The sequence below is a fragment of the Emydura macquarii genome, unplaced genomic scaffold (assembly GCF_026122565.2).
Source record: "Emydura macquarii macquarii isolate MOO-44397 ecotype Brisbane River unplaced genomic scaffold, CSIRO-AGI_Emac_v2 contig_431, whole genome shotgun sequence".
Taxonomy (NCBI): Eukaryota; Metazoa; Chordata; order Testudines; family Chelidae; genus Emydura; species Emydura macquarii.
The window spans coordinates 5,723,733-5,739,795 of NW_027130568.1; positions in this window are offsets into that span (position 1 = coordinate 5,723,733).

The window sequence follows — 16,063 nt, forward strand, 5'->3', positions numbered from 1 at the left end:
TGAAGCACTCTTCTTGGAAAAGACCCATTATGCACTTCAGCATTTATCCTGGAACAATATGGATTTGTCACCACCACCAAGACCCAAATTATGTCATGCCGTCTGGGAGTCGTCAGAGAGATCAAACTCCAGAGAAGTTTTATTTCTATCAAAGAACAGGATTCAGAAACTGATGGCCACAAGGCACAATGTCATTTGTTCTCCAGTCACATCTATCAGGGCTCTGATTTCTTGGATCAGAACATAGCATGCTATTGTGCATGATATTCCATGAGTTTTCTCCAGGCATTTTCTATTTTCTTGATCTCACAGCATACACCCTCTCTGTCTTTCCTTTTCCCATTGCCAAAGGTTACACAGAAAGCCACACTGCGTTGGAATCAGAGGGTAGGTGGAGAACGTCTATGCCAGATTCAAGAGTAGGGAGCCTCATTCAGGGAACAGTTTCATCCTAATGGTGGTGGTGGGGAGGAAAAGACCACCAACACAATAACCATTGGCTCAGTTTCAGAGCAATTAGTCCCTAAGAGATACAACCCTAGTCTTGATCAACCAAGATGTATTGGCGGTGTCTTACAACACTTCAGAAATGACTTTTATTAACAAGGAAGAAGGTACCAGATATTCGAACTGGAGATGAATGTTTAAATCTTTTCTGTTCCTGGGCAAAAGGGAGGAAGAAAAAAAAAAAACACCTCAGTTTTACCTCAAGCACCACAGAAAAAGGTAATAAAATCATAACTTATTGAAAAGGCAAAGGATAAATCTGGGAGATGAAGTCTACAACGTAAGGTCTTCCAGTGGAGAGGTGGGCCCTGGGTCACCCACCTGTCAATAGATGTATTTGCAGCCACAACCCAGCAAAGAAACCGAAGTCTTATTCCATATTAAGGGATTCATTGGCTGTACCTACAATCTTTAACTTTCTTCCATGGCCAAAAGCATGACTGTCTTTTTTATGAGCCAGGTGGCCCCAGAATGTCCAGGGAGATCCTGGTTCTCACTTCCAATTCAGATGGCAACTATCACTCAGTTATGCCTCCTCTACAAAAGGAAAGCTCCCAAGGACCAAATTCCACGCCCAAGCTCAGAAAAATTAAAATTACATGATATGTGAGAGGTACAAATTAAAATAAGATATTCAAATGTGTTCATAACACATTTTGTGTTGTTTTGAGAAAGTAATATATAAACAGGACATATATAAACAGCCTATGTATATGGCATAGTGGTAAGCTATTATCCAGTCAATACAAGGACAAAGCAATTTTTTCTGGTGTTCTTACAGTCACATCTTAAACTGGGTCTAAAACCTCAGGCTCTAAAATCCACGTGGTGCCCATTTCCAACTCAGAGGCAGGTATGATAATGTCTTCTCATTCCAAAAGCAAGAAGAATTCTTAGAGCTGCCATGCTTCCATACCACTGAGGAGAACTCTCTCCTGGAACTAAATTTTGTATTAAATACCCTGCCTAAGCCTCTTTTTTTTATCTCTTGTCTAAAGTGCCCATAGGTTTTCTATTTTTAGAGGTCATCATCCTGTTGCAGTCACTTTAGCTTTTGGAGGTTCTTAGCAGGGAACAACAGTACTGCCCCTCTCATGAGGGCAAAGTTGTGCTAAGCCTTAACACAGCCTTTATTCCCCAGATAAAAATGGGTTACAGGACATTGTTTTCTTTTCTACCTTCCCTCTGTCCCACACCTATCCCCTCCAGCAAAAGGAATTAAAAAAAAACAAACCAAAACAAGAACAAAGGGGGAAAACAAAACAAAAAAAAAAACACACCACACACAGCTGTCAAAGTCATGATGTCAGGAAAGCTCTATAAATCAACATTGAATGCTGTATCCAATTCAGAAAATCTCTAGCTGTGGCCTATCTCACCATTATAAATTAAAAAACAAACCAAAAAATCCAAACCCACACATACCACCCTTCTACTGAGCCTTCAGTTTTTAGGTGGCTGACCTGGAACATTTAATAAGTTTTCAAAGGTGCCTATGTCCCCATCAAATGTTTGTGCACTTTCATTCAGAGCCATGAAAGCCTTCTGGTCTGAAGGATCATATCCAATGTACAAAGAGAGATGTAAAGTGGCCACCTGTTAATGTTTTCCATACTTTCATTATATATAATTCAAATTCCACCACAGCTATGCAGAGCTGTGCACAGCCATGCAGTTATTGTGGTGGAATCTGAAGTTGCTCTGCATTAGGAAGTATAGATATGAATATGTTGTTCTCCTAATAACCTCTCAATAAAACTTTAAAGACTTAGCTCTATGCAGCAGTTTGGGCAGTATCTTGAACTGGCTGGATCTTCAAGACTGTGCCTTGACTGATAGATCAGGTTTCTGCCTCCAAGGAGCTGCAAGCATGGGCTGAGGACTTTCCCTACTTGAAGAAAGGAAATTTTTAAAGAAAAGAAAGATTTATTTTCATTGGGTGAAGAAGATAGAAGATAGAATATTAGGGATAGCAACAGTGTAGCATGCTAACTGAGGCACCTGGACCCTGCAAAGATGGAGAATGGTTAAAAATAATTTAACAAAAGGAACTTGCTAGATAAGTATCTTTGACAACTAATTGTATGTCATTTGCTTATTTACTTTGTAAATTATTGGGGGCAGAGATCTTTCTATGTGTTTGTACAACACCTACCACAACAGGATCATGATCTTGACTGTGGCCTTTGGATACTACCAGAATATAAATAATAAAAAAACAAAAGAATAAAATAAACTATCAGTTTGTAAAAGTGCATGTTGTCAAATTCAACAGCTGATCTAGCTAAATAATCAATATAATATATTATTCTGAGCCATCATTTTATCCTAATCTGTCCCCTCCTCATTTTATTTTAAGCAAAGAGCACTGCTAATCACTATTTTCATTTTAAAAATAAATACGTTGTATAAATAACTTGGTAGTTATTCAGCTATACTGATAGCTAATATTATATCTTGCCACAGTGATCACTGGTATTAATTGATCAATCACTTTTCTCTAAAAATAAGCATGGTTGAGGATATTCTATGCCTCCAAGGAAATTAAATGCAAATCTGTGTCAATCATCTGTTAATAAAGGGCTCTTTAAGCAATCTCTAGGAATAGAAAATGTAATGTATAACAGTAGTTTTGGTCAACTAATATTCTGTTTCCTTTTTGTGTTACCTGGAGAGGTGCATATTTTATTTTAATCTGAACTTCTGGAAAACTTCAGGCTAGAAGAGAAGAAAACCTGAGCATTTCTGTGCCAATATAACAAACCAAAGTGCAATATAAAAGATAGATCTGATAGGCACCTGTCTTTCATAACTGAGTTGTACAGAGTTATACTGGAAGAAAGTTTAAACTGATTTACAGATGCCACTGACTTTTCATTCACACAGAGATCCAAGGGTAGTCTGGAAGCATCTCATTTTGTGGGCAAGTTAGTGATAGACAAATAAGGGAACTATTATTTGAATCATAAAAATCCACAGAACCATAATTTCATTTGTGTCACCCTCTGTAACATGGCAAGGGGTGATCCACTGCTCCTCTCCACACAGCTCGAAGCTCTGGGTCCTCTGGTTGGCGGAAGTTGTGATAATACGTCATCAGAAATGGGTCAAGTTGGGTATCATTCTAAAGCCCTTTCTCCTACAGACAATGGTTCCAAACATGACAAACAGAGAAATATTATGTAGCTATGTATTTGAGATAATATTTAAAAATTTGCTTTTAAAAAAAATTATGCTTTAATACAGGGATGCATTACTTACATAAAAAAGGCATTGATCTTTGGTAATTCTTGGAATGTAGCCTTGACTTGTAAGACTGAAAACATTTATTCATCAAAGTCATCATCAGTGTCATTACTGTCTATGGTACCACTGCTAAATATGTTGTCATGCTGATTCTTGGCCGCCAACCATATTGGAGCATACCTTTCTCCTGAAATGGTGAGGTAAGGCACATTCTTGGGCACCCAGATCATTTAAGAGTAAGTCTTCTATCTCATAAGCTGAAGCTGTGCTTAGTGGTTTTTTTGCCTTTGGAGTACATTACCACTTTTGCACAATAACCAAATGTGGGCAAGGTTGGTGAATGTAAAAGCTTTCCTAGAGTTGATTTAACTGCGGCTGTGATTCTTAGTGTTAGGGGCACACAAGTATGCTCACCTAGATGGTGAGAGAGATTCAGGTACTCAAAGGGACTGTTTGTGACTCTATGCTTAGGCTGTTATAGTGACTGAGGCATTCATACTCGATAGTTGGATGGTGAAATCTAAGTAGAGAACTCAACAAATTTGGGGTTAGTGCCCCAGTTCTCAACAGTCTGCTCTGAAGTTGGTACTCATGCTCTTGCGTCACTACTGGCCAGTTTATGTACTGGTCCTCATTAATGTGCTCCTGAGAGGAGACCATAACAGTAGCATGAAGGATACCTTTGCCATTTGCTATATTTAGAAAAAAAAATTAAGTTATTGGCAGTACAAAATATAAACCTACCTTTGCTGAGGTCTTGGGGGGACATACAACCGCTCAGTCAGTTCCATGCAGTGAAGAACCTTGTTTGCAGTTGCAATCTCCAGGTGGAATACAGCATTGGAGGAGCCAATGCATTGTATAAGCTGCATGAAGAATTTACTACAGGTTTTGGAATGAATTGTTAAACCAACCGCCACTTGTAGTGGTAAATTATAAATATGCCACACAATTGTTGCATGTGCATTCGAAACCTGCCTTTCTCTCAAGCACTTGTAACATGAGCCTTTGCAATACAATTGCAGCCTTGCTCCGCTTGCATGTTGTCAGACCTGCTTGCACTGAAGTCATTTTGCACCACTTAAAGTAGCAGTACAGGTCAAACAATTATTTTTCAGCTTTGGCATGAGCTCTGAATCCCTGAATCTCTCACGTACTGCAGGACAAAATGCCTTTCTGTAAAGATTTAGCAGTTGAAAACAGACTCTTCATATTACTGCCGATACCAGCAATTTCTTCCACGTGTGATAGTGCCACACGTCTTGTATAGCTTTGTAGGTATGTGCTGTGATTCATTTCTGCAGATAGGATAGCTAAAAACTATGTCCATAGCCCACAGTTCATCTTCCATAAGTGCTTTAAGAGCCTTTCTGCTAAGCATTTTTTCCTCTTCAATTCCATTTAAAGCACATATTCCTCTGTACTTCACCTCTGCATTGGCTATTGACCCCTCTTTCTCATCCATTAGAGCCTTTGAGAGGCAATTTATGAACTCCAGCTGAGTTGCACAGTTTGCAGTAGTAAATTCAGAATTTGTTCCTGTTGCTTTTACCTTTTGACGCAACTCATTACATACATTCTTGGTATAGCACTCTGTGTAATATGCAATGTCAATATTCATGGGAGTCTTTTGTGTCAATGCACCCACTTATCTTTACTTTCCTTGCAATGCTCTCGCTAAGAGTGACTGCTTCATACAGTTTCTCACCAGTCTCATGGGTTGAAACTGTGCTTAATGGATGCCTTCTGGCTCACTGCAGAAGAAGCTGGTCATCTTTTTTAAACACATGCCATGAGAACTAGTGTAAGGAGAGTCTCACCCACAGCTGCCACTTGTTCCAGTATCTTCAACGTTTTCATGATATACGATGTACTCCCTCTCCAACCTTGCCAGATTCAGTTCCTGGGTGTACTTATAGCATGTAAGGTGACACCAAGCATTGTGCTACCGAACAGGTCTTCTGTGGTGGTATTCTCCAAAGATTCTGCTACTAATTGGTGCTCATACTTCCCACTGATGCCTGATCAAGTGAGCAAAACCAAAGTTAGCATGAGGAGTTTGTAACACATTACTTTGGGATTGTAATCAATTATGTTATGTTAAAATGTGTTGAGTGATTTTTTTATTGGTATTTAAAAAAAAAAAAAGGTTTTCTACCAAAATGAAAGCGTTAGTCTGCCAACACTTCCATTTTTGTTGTTGTTTTTGGCCCCCCTTTCCACTGGAAGGACGGGGAGGAAAATGGGGGAAAAAATGTGAGTTTTGTTTTACTTAAAAAAAAAAAAAAAAGAAAAAGAAAAAGCCCACAAAAATGGTACAACAAATAAATAAATAAAAATTAAACTCTGGTTTGCAGAAGTTTGTTTGCATAGCGTTCCTCAATCAGCTCTGGGGAGGACATTATAGTAAAAAATTAATTTTAGGCCTGATCCTGTGGAAACACACATAATAGTTCCACTTCTTCAGAGCTCCACTGAATGCAAGTCCTGGCTACCAGTAGATTCAACTTACTCCCAAAGATGGTATCATCCACAATGAGGTTCTGGGCTCTCTCTCTGAACAGTGCAGCACAAAGCTCATAGGGCAGAGGGAGAAGGGGCTAAGGGGTCTTTAAGTCATCCTTCCACCCTCTCTATTTTGGATCATTCCACATAATTTACACAGCCAGGAGCTCTGTCAGTTACAGCCACCACTCTCTGCCTGCCAATGGGCATCAATGCTGCCCAGAATCTCTACCGGACTGTATTCTGTGGACCCAGCATGTCTCTCCTGCCTCCAGCACACCCATTACACCAAGACTTGCAAGGAGGTCTTCAGAAGACAGCCTGGAGCTTCTTTACTTTATTACCCTGGTTCAAGAACTCTCTCCCAAATGGATCCAGCGGTTTCCAGACTCCATTACTCCACTCAGGCCCTTCTATCTGCTGCAAAATGACTGGAATGGGAGTGAGAATATCATTCATGGGGGAGGCTGGCAGAAGTCTCACCTAATAATCTTGCCGTAGCAGAGCTTGGTACAACATGGCACCACTGTTCACTTGTCTGATTTCTATCAGTTGAGAAGCATGGCTGGATGGTATTTATAAGTGCCAGTGTCTCCAGCAACATCAGGAGATTAAGCCGTCACCACTGGCAAAAGCGTTAATTCGGTTTTGCTCTACACCTTGTGTAGTCACATGCAGTGCAGAAATGTGATAGCATTTTATGCTCATTTTGCACTGATTGAAATGATTATGCCAGGTGGAAGGCAATGGAAAACCAGAGTATCTATTTAGATATAAATTAATGTATTGGCTGCTCATTTATTTATTTATTTTTGTACACCCTAGCCATCCTGTTGCTTTAACCCCCAAAGTCTTTGAAAATTAGTCCTTTCTATAGCTTGCTTCCCACTATTTTGCCTACAAACATAGTGCTAAAGTCACAAAAGGACACAAGTTACCTAAATCCCAGAATCAAGCCCCAAGGGGATTCCCAAAGCCCCCGTTCAGCTACCACTGAACCCTGTAGATACCTAAACTCACTTGGCAGCTTAATTTTTGCAATAAAAAATTCCCCTAGGCACCTTTGTTTTTTCCTCCATGCATGTGCACTGCAGCCCCATGCCATGAATTGGGAGTAGACGTTCCTCCACTTAACTCGTGTTTGGGGCCTGATCGCATAAGTATGTTCAGAGAACATAAGAATGGCCATACTGGGTCAGACCAATAGTCTATCTAGCCCAGTGTCCTATCTTCAAACAGTGGTCAATGCCAGGTGCTTCAGAAGGAATGAATAGAACAGGTAATCATCAAATAATCCATCCCGTCGCCCATTCCCAGCTTCTGTCAAACATCTTCTGTCAAATCTGCCCATCTTGCTAATAGCCATTGATGGACCTATCCTCCATGATCTTATCTAGTTCTTTTTTAACCCTGTTATTATCTTGGCCTTCACAACATCCTCTGGCAAAGAGTTCCACAGGTTGGCTGTGTGTTGTGTGAAGAAATACTTCCTTTTGTTCATTTTAAACCCACTGCCTATTCATTTCATTTGGTGACCCCCTAGTTCTTGTGTTTTGAGGAGGAGTAAATAACACTTCCTTATTTACTTTCTCCCCACCAGTCATGATTTTATAGACTTGTATCATATCCCCCTTAGTCATCTCTTTTCCAAGCTGAAAATTCCCAGTCTTATTAATCTCTCCTCATATGGAAGCTTTTCCATAACCCTATTCATGTTTATGCCCTTTTCTGTACCTTTTCCAATTCTGATATTTCTTTTTGAGATAGGGATACCAGATCTTCATGCAGTAATCAAGGTTTGGACGTACCATGGATTTATAAAGAGGCACAAACCAGATCAACCCCCATACAGATCATAGACAAAATGGCTTCAGGGGAGAGGAAGAAGGAGGAAGCTCCATCACTTTTTGTCCTTATTTATAGCACTCACTTAGAAGATCCAATCCGCCTGCACCAAAGAATTTTTGAATTATAAAAAGGTACTCCTCTGGGATGTGGAACCTTCATCTGAGAGGGAGAAGGGTTTTGAAGAGGGATCTGCCACTTCTCAAGTCAAAGCTGTTCATCTGTGGATAGATCATTTTAAAATTCCTTGGTGCAGGAGGACTGGATCATCTATGTGAGGCTTGCACCTACTTTCTCTCTGGCCCAACATCGAAGGTGTTCCACTTTGGATAAGTAATGGATGAATCACTGGGGCAGAGAGAGAGCAAACATGAGAATGACATTGGAGCCTGGGAGTTAGGACACTGTCCTAGGTGGTGAGGGGTGAACACAGACTTTGTGAGGCCTAGTGATTTATTAGGTGCCAGAAGCTAGACATGGCAATACTGAGCATGTTCCTTTGGGAATCTAGCCCAGTAAGGCTCCCTTTCACTTTCTCATCAGCTTTCCAAGATCTTGTCAGACTTTCTTTTCCGCTCCCCAAGCCTATCACAGAAATGATGGGTATCCTTATTGATATGATACAACAAAGGATATAATAGCAATGATAGGCCGAATAGCAACTATAATGTGGGATGCCTTTTCTCTTTAATTTATCTATCATATTTTCTGCTATGCAATATCTGAGTTGTCCCACTGTTCAGAATAATACAGTTAGCAAAATAATGTCATTTCTCATGATTACTCTTCTGTTTCCATAATTTGAAGGAAACCACTCAAACTGTGCCAACATTTTTCATTGGGCTAGATTGTGACTGGGGCCTTTCCCCATCTCCTCTGCCTGATTGTGTAAGAGATCCCACCCCAACCATATTACACCTACCTGGATCCTGGCTCTGGGTGCAAGGGGAGTCATTGGCTATAACCTCTGCTGGCATTTAAGCTCCTTTATTCTGCTAGAGCATACTCTGTCAATGAAAATGAGGTCCAGTATGTCCATTTGATTATCCACATCCTTACATGGGAGATAGATGTATCATTTAAATACAGTGGTCTGACTCTCCTATTATTTATACCACACTAAATCAGGAGTAACACCACTGAAGTCAGTGGAGCGTCACTAGTGCAAGTGAGAGAAGATTCTGGTGTATCTATTAGATTATCCAGTGGTATTTATCTCACTCTTACACGTATTTAAAATTCAGGACCACACTATCCTTAATATCATCACATTGGTGGTCAGCGTAATAATGACCTTCAGTTCCAGGTCTTCAGCGTGGCTGTTCTTTAAAATATATATATGCGATTCTGAAGTTCAGAGTCTTCATTCACTCTTCAGCACTAGGCCTATTGCAGATACCACATGGAACATACACCCCCTCTTGGCCCTGTTTCTGGTCTTATTTACTCTTGTGTAAAGCTACAGTAACGCTGACTGCAGTGGAGTTATTCCAGTCACACCAGTACAAATAAAATTGGGCCTTTGCCTGCAGTAGGGAAATGCAATAGCTGTAATAGACCATAGGTAAAATGCAATTCTTGGGATATCCATGCAGTTCAATGAGGCTGCCCAAGTGGAGCTGAGAAGCCTTGGGCCCCCTTGCTACAGTATGCAGATTGTATGGAGGAGGGACATTTCTGGCTTTTGATTATTTAAACCTCCTCTGAGCATTCTTCACTCTGCTTCCCCGATGAATGCAACAGCCAGAACATCAGATGAAAGTGATTTCTCTGACAGAGACAGCTTGTATCTAAAAATATTTTGCTTCTTGAGTATGATTAAATGACAGAATGAACAAAGGGATGACTTGAAAATTGTTTATCAATATTTCTCTAACAGAGACAGCTTGTATTTATAAATATTTAGCATCTTGGGTGAAATATGAGCATGACTAGAAAACAACTTGAGTTGAATACACAGTATTAGACATAAACTAATTACCAGAGAATTATAACCAATTATTTGACTGAAATACTTTGGGTTTTCAATAGAGACATTAGCTAAATGAGTTTTGAGACGTGATTTATTGAATTGGTTAATGGCAAACATTTAGTTTATGTTTTTAGTTGGACAAAAGATGAAGTCTTTTGGATACTGTGATTCCCTAAACTCTTGAATTGCTTCATTTGTTCTCAAAATGTAAATGTATGCAGATCAGCCATGACTGCTTAGGTGAATGAAATACCAAGAATGTTTAACAAACTTACTGGATCATTCTAGAAATAAATTGTGGATAAACGTTCAACAGGGTTGTCTTCTGTTTCTTCCCTGTAGATCTTTCTGTTTGAGTTCTCATGTCAACTTCAGTGATGGGATGCATGGATATTGTCTGGGCCCACTCCTAGTCTTGCTGAAAACAATGACAAAACTCCCATACCCTGGAATAGGAACAGGAAAGCCCGCCTGTTTAGCTTAGGAGCCAACTGGAAAATAATAATGCTTTTGTGTAGTGAAAACGGGCCTAGATGAAGTGAGGTCTGTGCCTCAGTGCTCTTGGTGACCATACGGGTAGCTCTGAATGGTATTCAGTATGCTGTTATGTAACAAACTGCATTACTCAGATTGCTTGATACCGAAATAAGGAAAATGACAGTTTCTCTGTAACAGAGTTCTTTGAGAAAAGCATTGTATGAAAGGGCAATGTACACCTAATTTCCAGAGGGTTAGTTTAACATTTGTGATGGAGTTGATAATGAGGAGTCAGGTCTGTTTTCAAGTAAATGATACCAAGAGCACAATCACAGCAGCATTTTAAGAGGCCAAATCATTTGGATGTGTATATCCATTAAGCGAGTACTGAGACACCAGACTACCTCTTTCTATTGTGTCACCTTTTGGTTTTAAGGGACCCAATTAAACATTTTACACAATATAGAGTTCCCACTGAAATAATGTAAGCATTACACAAATAAGCTTTTGCAGCTAACCATAAGATGTCAATGGAAGTGGATGTGCAAATTACAGGATTATGAGGTAAAGCTGCACCTGTAGTGATAGGGTTATTCAGCCATTGTATTTATGGAGAAAAGTTAATCGGAGTGAATGAATGCTTTGCCATTCCCATTGGCCATCTGATACTTTCACACATAACCAGAGAATTCTCAAATAAAGGAATATTTTTAAAGAAACAATATTGCCTTAAATGTTTTTAATTCATCGTTGCCTTTTTTCAAACTTCATTATCAATGGGACATAAAACATCAGGGACCGGATACTAAATTTGTACTTGCTCAGACATCAGTTTTAAATCCATCCAGTACAGTATTTTCAGCCCATGGTACACCTTTACATAGTAAACTATGTTTCATTAGTAGTTTTACTGTGTTGAAGCCATGAGTTATAAAAGTTTTATATCATTATGAGAGCGAATAAGTCACTGCAAATAATAAAAGGATTACTGCAGAGTCAACCCTAATATAATCTTCTTTTTGCTGGATAAAAAAAAAACCCAACAGTTCTCATTCATTTAATGAATGAAAGTAATACTGTTCTCATACAAACACTGCAAAAAGGTTTTTTGGGTTTTTTTAAACTTAAGAAATTGAAATCAAGGTCAGATGTTGATCTTTTCAGACCAGAATCTAACAAGCCAGCACCATAATGTTGTTCTACAAGTACTGGGGAGGTCATGGAAGTTTTGTCCTCTCTTTACTCTGTATCACAATTCTCTTCCATAATTCCAGAAGCTACCCTGCCCCTCAAAAAGCTCATTAGATGGCACTTGGCTTGCTGCCAGGTATTAGCAAGCCAAGAGAGCTGTCACCAAATGCTACTCTGGGTATGGCTACACAGGCATAAAAGACTGGCAGACAGGCTGCAGCTAGTCAGTGTCAGGTGGCTCAGACTGAGGGGCTATATATTGCTGTGTAGACATTTGGGCTCAGCCTGGAGCCTGAGTTCTGGGACCTTCCACATTCTCAGGGGCCCAGAGCCTAGTTTCCAGCCTGTGGGACCCTGAGAAGGTGGAAGGTCCCAGAACTCAGGCTCCAGCCTGAGCCCGAATGTCTACACAGCTATTTTTCAGCCCTGGAGTCCGAGCCCTGGACCAACTGCAGGTTTTTTATCCCTTTGTAGCCATACCCTTTGTGGCCAGAAAAATAATCCCATCTTTTTACCTGAGGATCTCAGTGGTTTGAAAACATTAATTAAGCCTCACAAAATTCTTATGAGATAGGAAGTATTCTACCCGCTTTATAAATTGTGGCACACAGATACTAAAGAGCCTGATCGTGGGATATTTGCATAAATGCTTAACTTTTCACACATGAATGGTACCACTGAATTAAATGAATTCATTGGGACTACCCACTTGCATAAGTGTTTGCAGATCTAGGCGACTTGCCCAAGGTAACGGTGAATTTTTCACCACTTGCCCACATGGAAGTCTTCTGTTTATTAAAAAAACAAGATATAAACAAGCTATTGAAACCACATTGTTCTATGGCACTGCACTGCTCTCTGGTACTGTAACTATGGCTGTGAATGACTAAAGGATCTATCCTACATAGGAATTAAGAGATTAATCCATTTAACAAGACCTAACTAAACAAATTACAATACAGAAACTGTCAAATATTAACATGTTGCAATGCTTTCTGAATAACTCTGCTAAAGCAAATATGTAAAAACTTGTCTAGAGCGGGAAGTGTATGAGAGAGAAACAGAAGAGAGTGGATTCATTTCCACATTATTCTAATATGATTGACACTACTTCATTCCTCCAATCAAAGTTATGGAAATCAACAAGGCTGAATCTCATAATCCTCACAACTAGGCAATACATATCACTCTCCTTCTCTCCTTTGGAAATGAGTATTTCCTCAGTCATTCATAAATTAAAGTGTAATTAAACCTTGCTTAAAAAGTTAATTTTCTTCAAGGAAAAGGGCATGAACAAGAGGATCACACCTCATTACTATCAATGTAATACGCACATAAACAGAACATTAAGCACAATTTAATATGTTTGGAAAGTCTAAGTTCTGGAGTACTGATAGAACCACATTCCCCCCCCCCCTCCCCCCAAGATATATACAAAAGATGGAGTACTTCCATTAACGCTACTTGTTTCAATAAATGGAGATTACAGAGTGACCTTTACTTCAGCTACCTCGGTTTCTCCATTTTTAATCATTATGCAAGATTTGGTAGGAATTGTTGCTGACACTTTTCTCCTCGAGGGGCCATTTGGAGAGAAGTGAATTCACTAGAAAGTCAGTAAATCTTTTCACTTTACTACCTAAAATGACAGGGAAGAGCCCAACTTTGTTGGACTGTCATAATACTCATCTATGGCTAAATCAGACAGAATCCAGATAATCCTAGTGTGCAATGCAATTACATAAACCTCTTTGAATTAAATATCTAAGGGCAGGAAAGTTAATGGTATAAAATAAATTTAACTACATTGCAGTTAAATGTTACATTATTAAAAACAAGGTTACTTACCAGTAATTGCTGTTCTTCGAGATGTGTTGCTCATGTCCATTCCACTATAGGTCTGTGCACGCCTCCGTGCACAGTTACCTGGAACTTTTTTCCCCCTTAGCAGATCCTGTAGGACTGGCTCCGGCACCCCCTGGAGTCCCGCACACAAGCCACAGTATATGAAGCGCTGCCGGCCCCATGCCCCCTCAGTCCCTTCTTTCTGCCAACTCCGGCAGTGGGGACGGGGGGAGGAGGGTTGTGGAATGGACATGAGCAACACATCTCGAAGAACATCAGTTACTGGTAAGTAATCTTGTTTTCGTCTTCGAGTGCTTGCTCATGTCCATTCCACTATAGATGACTAACAAGCAATACCTTGGAGGTGGATAGGAGTTACCAGTGAGCTGCCCTCAGCACGGCTCTGCCAAATCCCGCGTCCTCTCTCACCTGCTGGATGATGGTGTAGCGGGACGTGAAGGTATTCACCGATGACCAGGTGGCGGCTTTGCATATGTCCTGCATGGGCACTCTCTCCGGGAAGGCTGTAGACGAGGTTTGAGCTCTGGTTGAGTACACTGTGATGGTTCACGGAAGTGGAGCCCCCGCCTGCTCGTAGAAGAACTTGATGCATGATGTAATCCACAAGAAGATGCGCTGGGTGGAGACAGGTGAGCCTTTCATCTGGTCAGCCACTGTGACAAAGAGCTACGTTGATTTCCGGAATGGCTTTGTATGCTCGATGTAGAAGGCCAGGGCTCGTCTAGCGGGTGCCATCTCCTCTCCTCCTCCGAACAGTGAGGTTTGGGAAAAAACACAGGGAGAAAATATCCTGATTATAATGAAATTGGGAAACCACCTTGGACAGAAAGGCTGGATGTGGCCTCAACTGAACCTTGTCCTCATAGAACACTGTATAAGGGGGCTCCGAGGTCAGTGCCCTAATCTCGGAGACCCTTCTAGCTGAGGTAATGGCCACCAGGAAGGCTACATTCCATGAAAACAGGAGCAGAGGGCATGAAGCCATGGGTTCGAAGGAGGGCTCCGTGAGTCTCAAGAGGACCAGGTTGAGATCCCAGAGAGGCACCTGGTCACAGACCTGTGGATAAAGCCTCTCCACCCCCTTGAGGAACCTGACCGACATGGGATGGGAGAACAGAGATATCCCCTCTAACAGCTGATGGAAGGCCGAAATGGCCACCAGGTGAACCTTCAACAAGGCCAGCACCAGGCCCTGGAGCTTTAGCTGGAGCAGGTACTCCAGGATCGCCTATACAGGCAAGAGGTTGGGCGGGATAACTCAGGACTCCACCCAACAGTTAAACCATCTCCACTTAGCCCAATACATGACCTGCGTAGAAGGCTTCCTGCTGCCAAGCAGCACTTGCTGGACCTGCACCGAGCAGGATCACTGACCCTCCATCAGCCACAGGTGCAGGGAATCCAGATCTGGGTGCAACATGCAACCATGGTCCTGGGATAGAAAGTCGTGCCGCCTCAGGAGCTCCAGGGGTGGGGCAATCGAAAGATCCAGCAGCATGCTGAACCAGTGGTGTCTCGGCCAGGCTGGAGCGATCAGTATAACATCTGGTCTGTCCTTCTTTATTTTCAGCAGGGCCCTGAGCAGGAACGGAATGGGCGGGAACATGTACATGAGGTTCCTCGTCCATTCCATGAAGAACGCGTCAGAAATAGACCCAGTCTCTCGACCCCGGAGTGAGCAGAACCTTGGATACTTCTTGTTCCAGGCCAATGCCAACAGGTCCACTTGGGGAACACCCCACTTCTGGAAGATCATAGATGCCACCTCTGGGTGTAGTGACCAGTCATGGTGGGGTAGAAATGACCTGCTGAGTGATCTCCCTCGTCGTTCCTCACTCCCAAAAGGTCAGAGGCCATCAAGTGGAAATCGTGCCTCACGGTGAAGTCCCACAGACGGATAGCTTCCTTGCAGAGGGCTGAGGAGTGCCCTCTCTCCTGCCTGTTTATGGAAAATATGGCTGTCACGTTATCCGTCAGCACATGCACCGCCCTGCCTGTCAGGAATTGGAGGAACACCTTGCACGCTAGGCGACTGGCCCTCAGCTCCTTCACATTGATGTGCAGGTGCCTCTCCTCCCTCGACCAGATTCCCTGAGTGCCTAGATTAGCGCTGATGTGGGCCCCCCATCCTATGTCTGAAGCGTCGGAAATTAGGGTGACCAATGGGACCAGTTCCTCAAATGGAACGCCCTTCATCACTGCCTGGGGAGTTCACCACCAGTCTAGGGAGGCTAGGATGGGTGGGGGAACTGTGACCACCCGGTCCAGTGAGTGTCTGCTTGGGACATATACCGAGGCTAAACATGCCTGAAGTGGTCTGAGTCTCAGGCGAGCGAGTCTCACTATGTAAGTGCAGGTAGCCATGTGACCTGACATCTGCAGGCAGTGCCTGGCTGTTGTCGTGGGGCATCAGTGCAGCTAGGAGATGATGGAGACCATCACCTTGAAGCATGG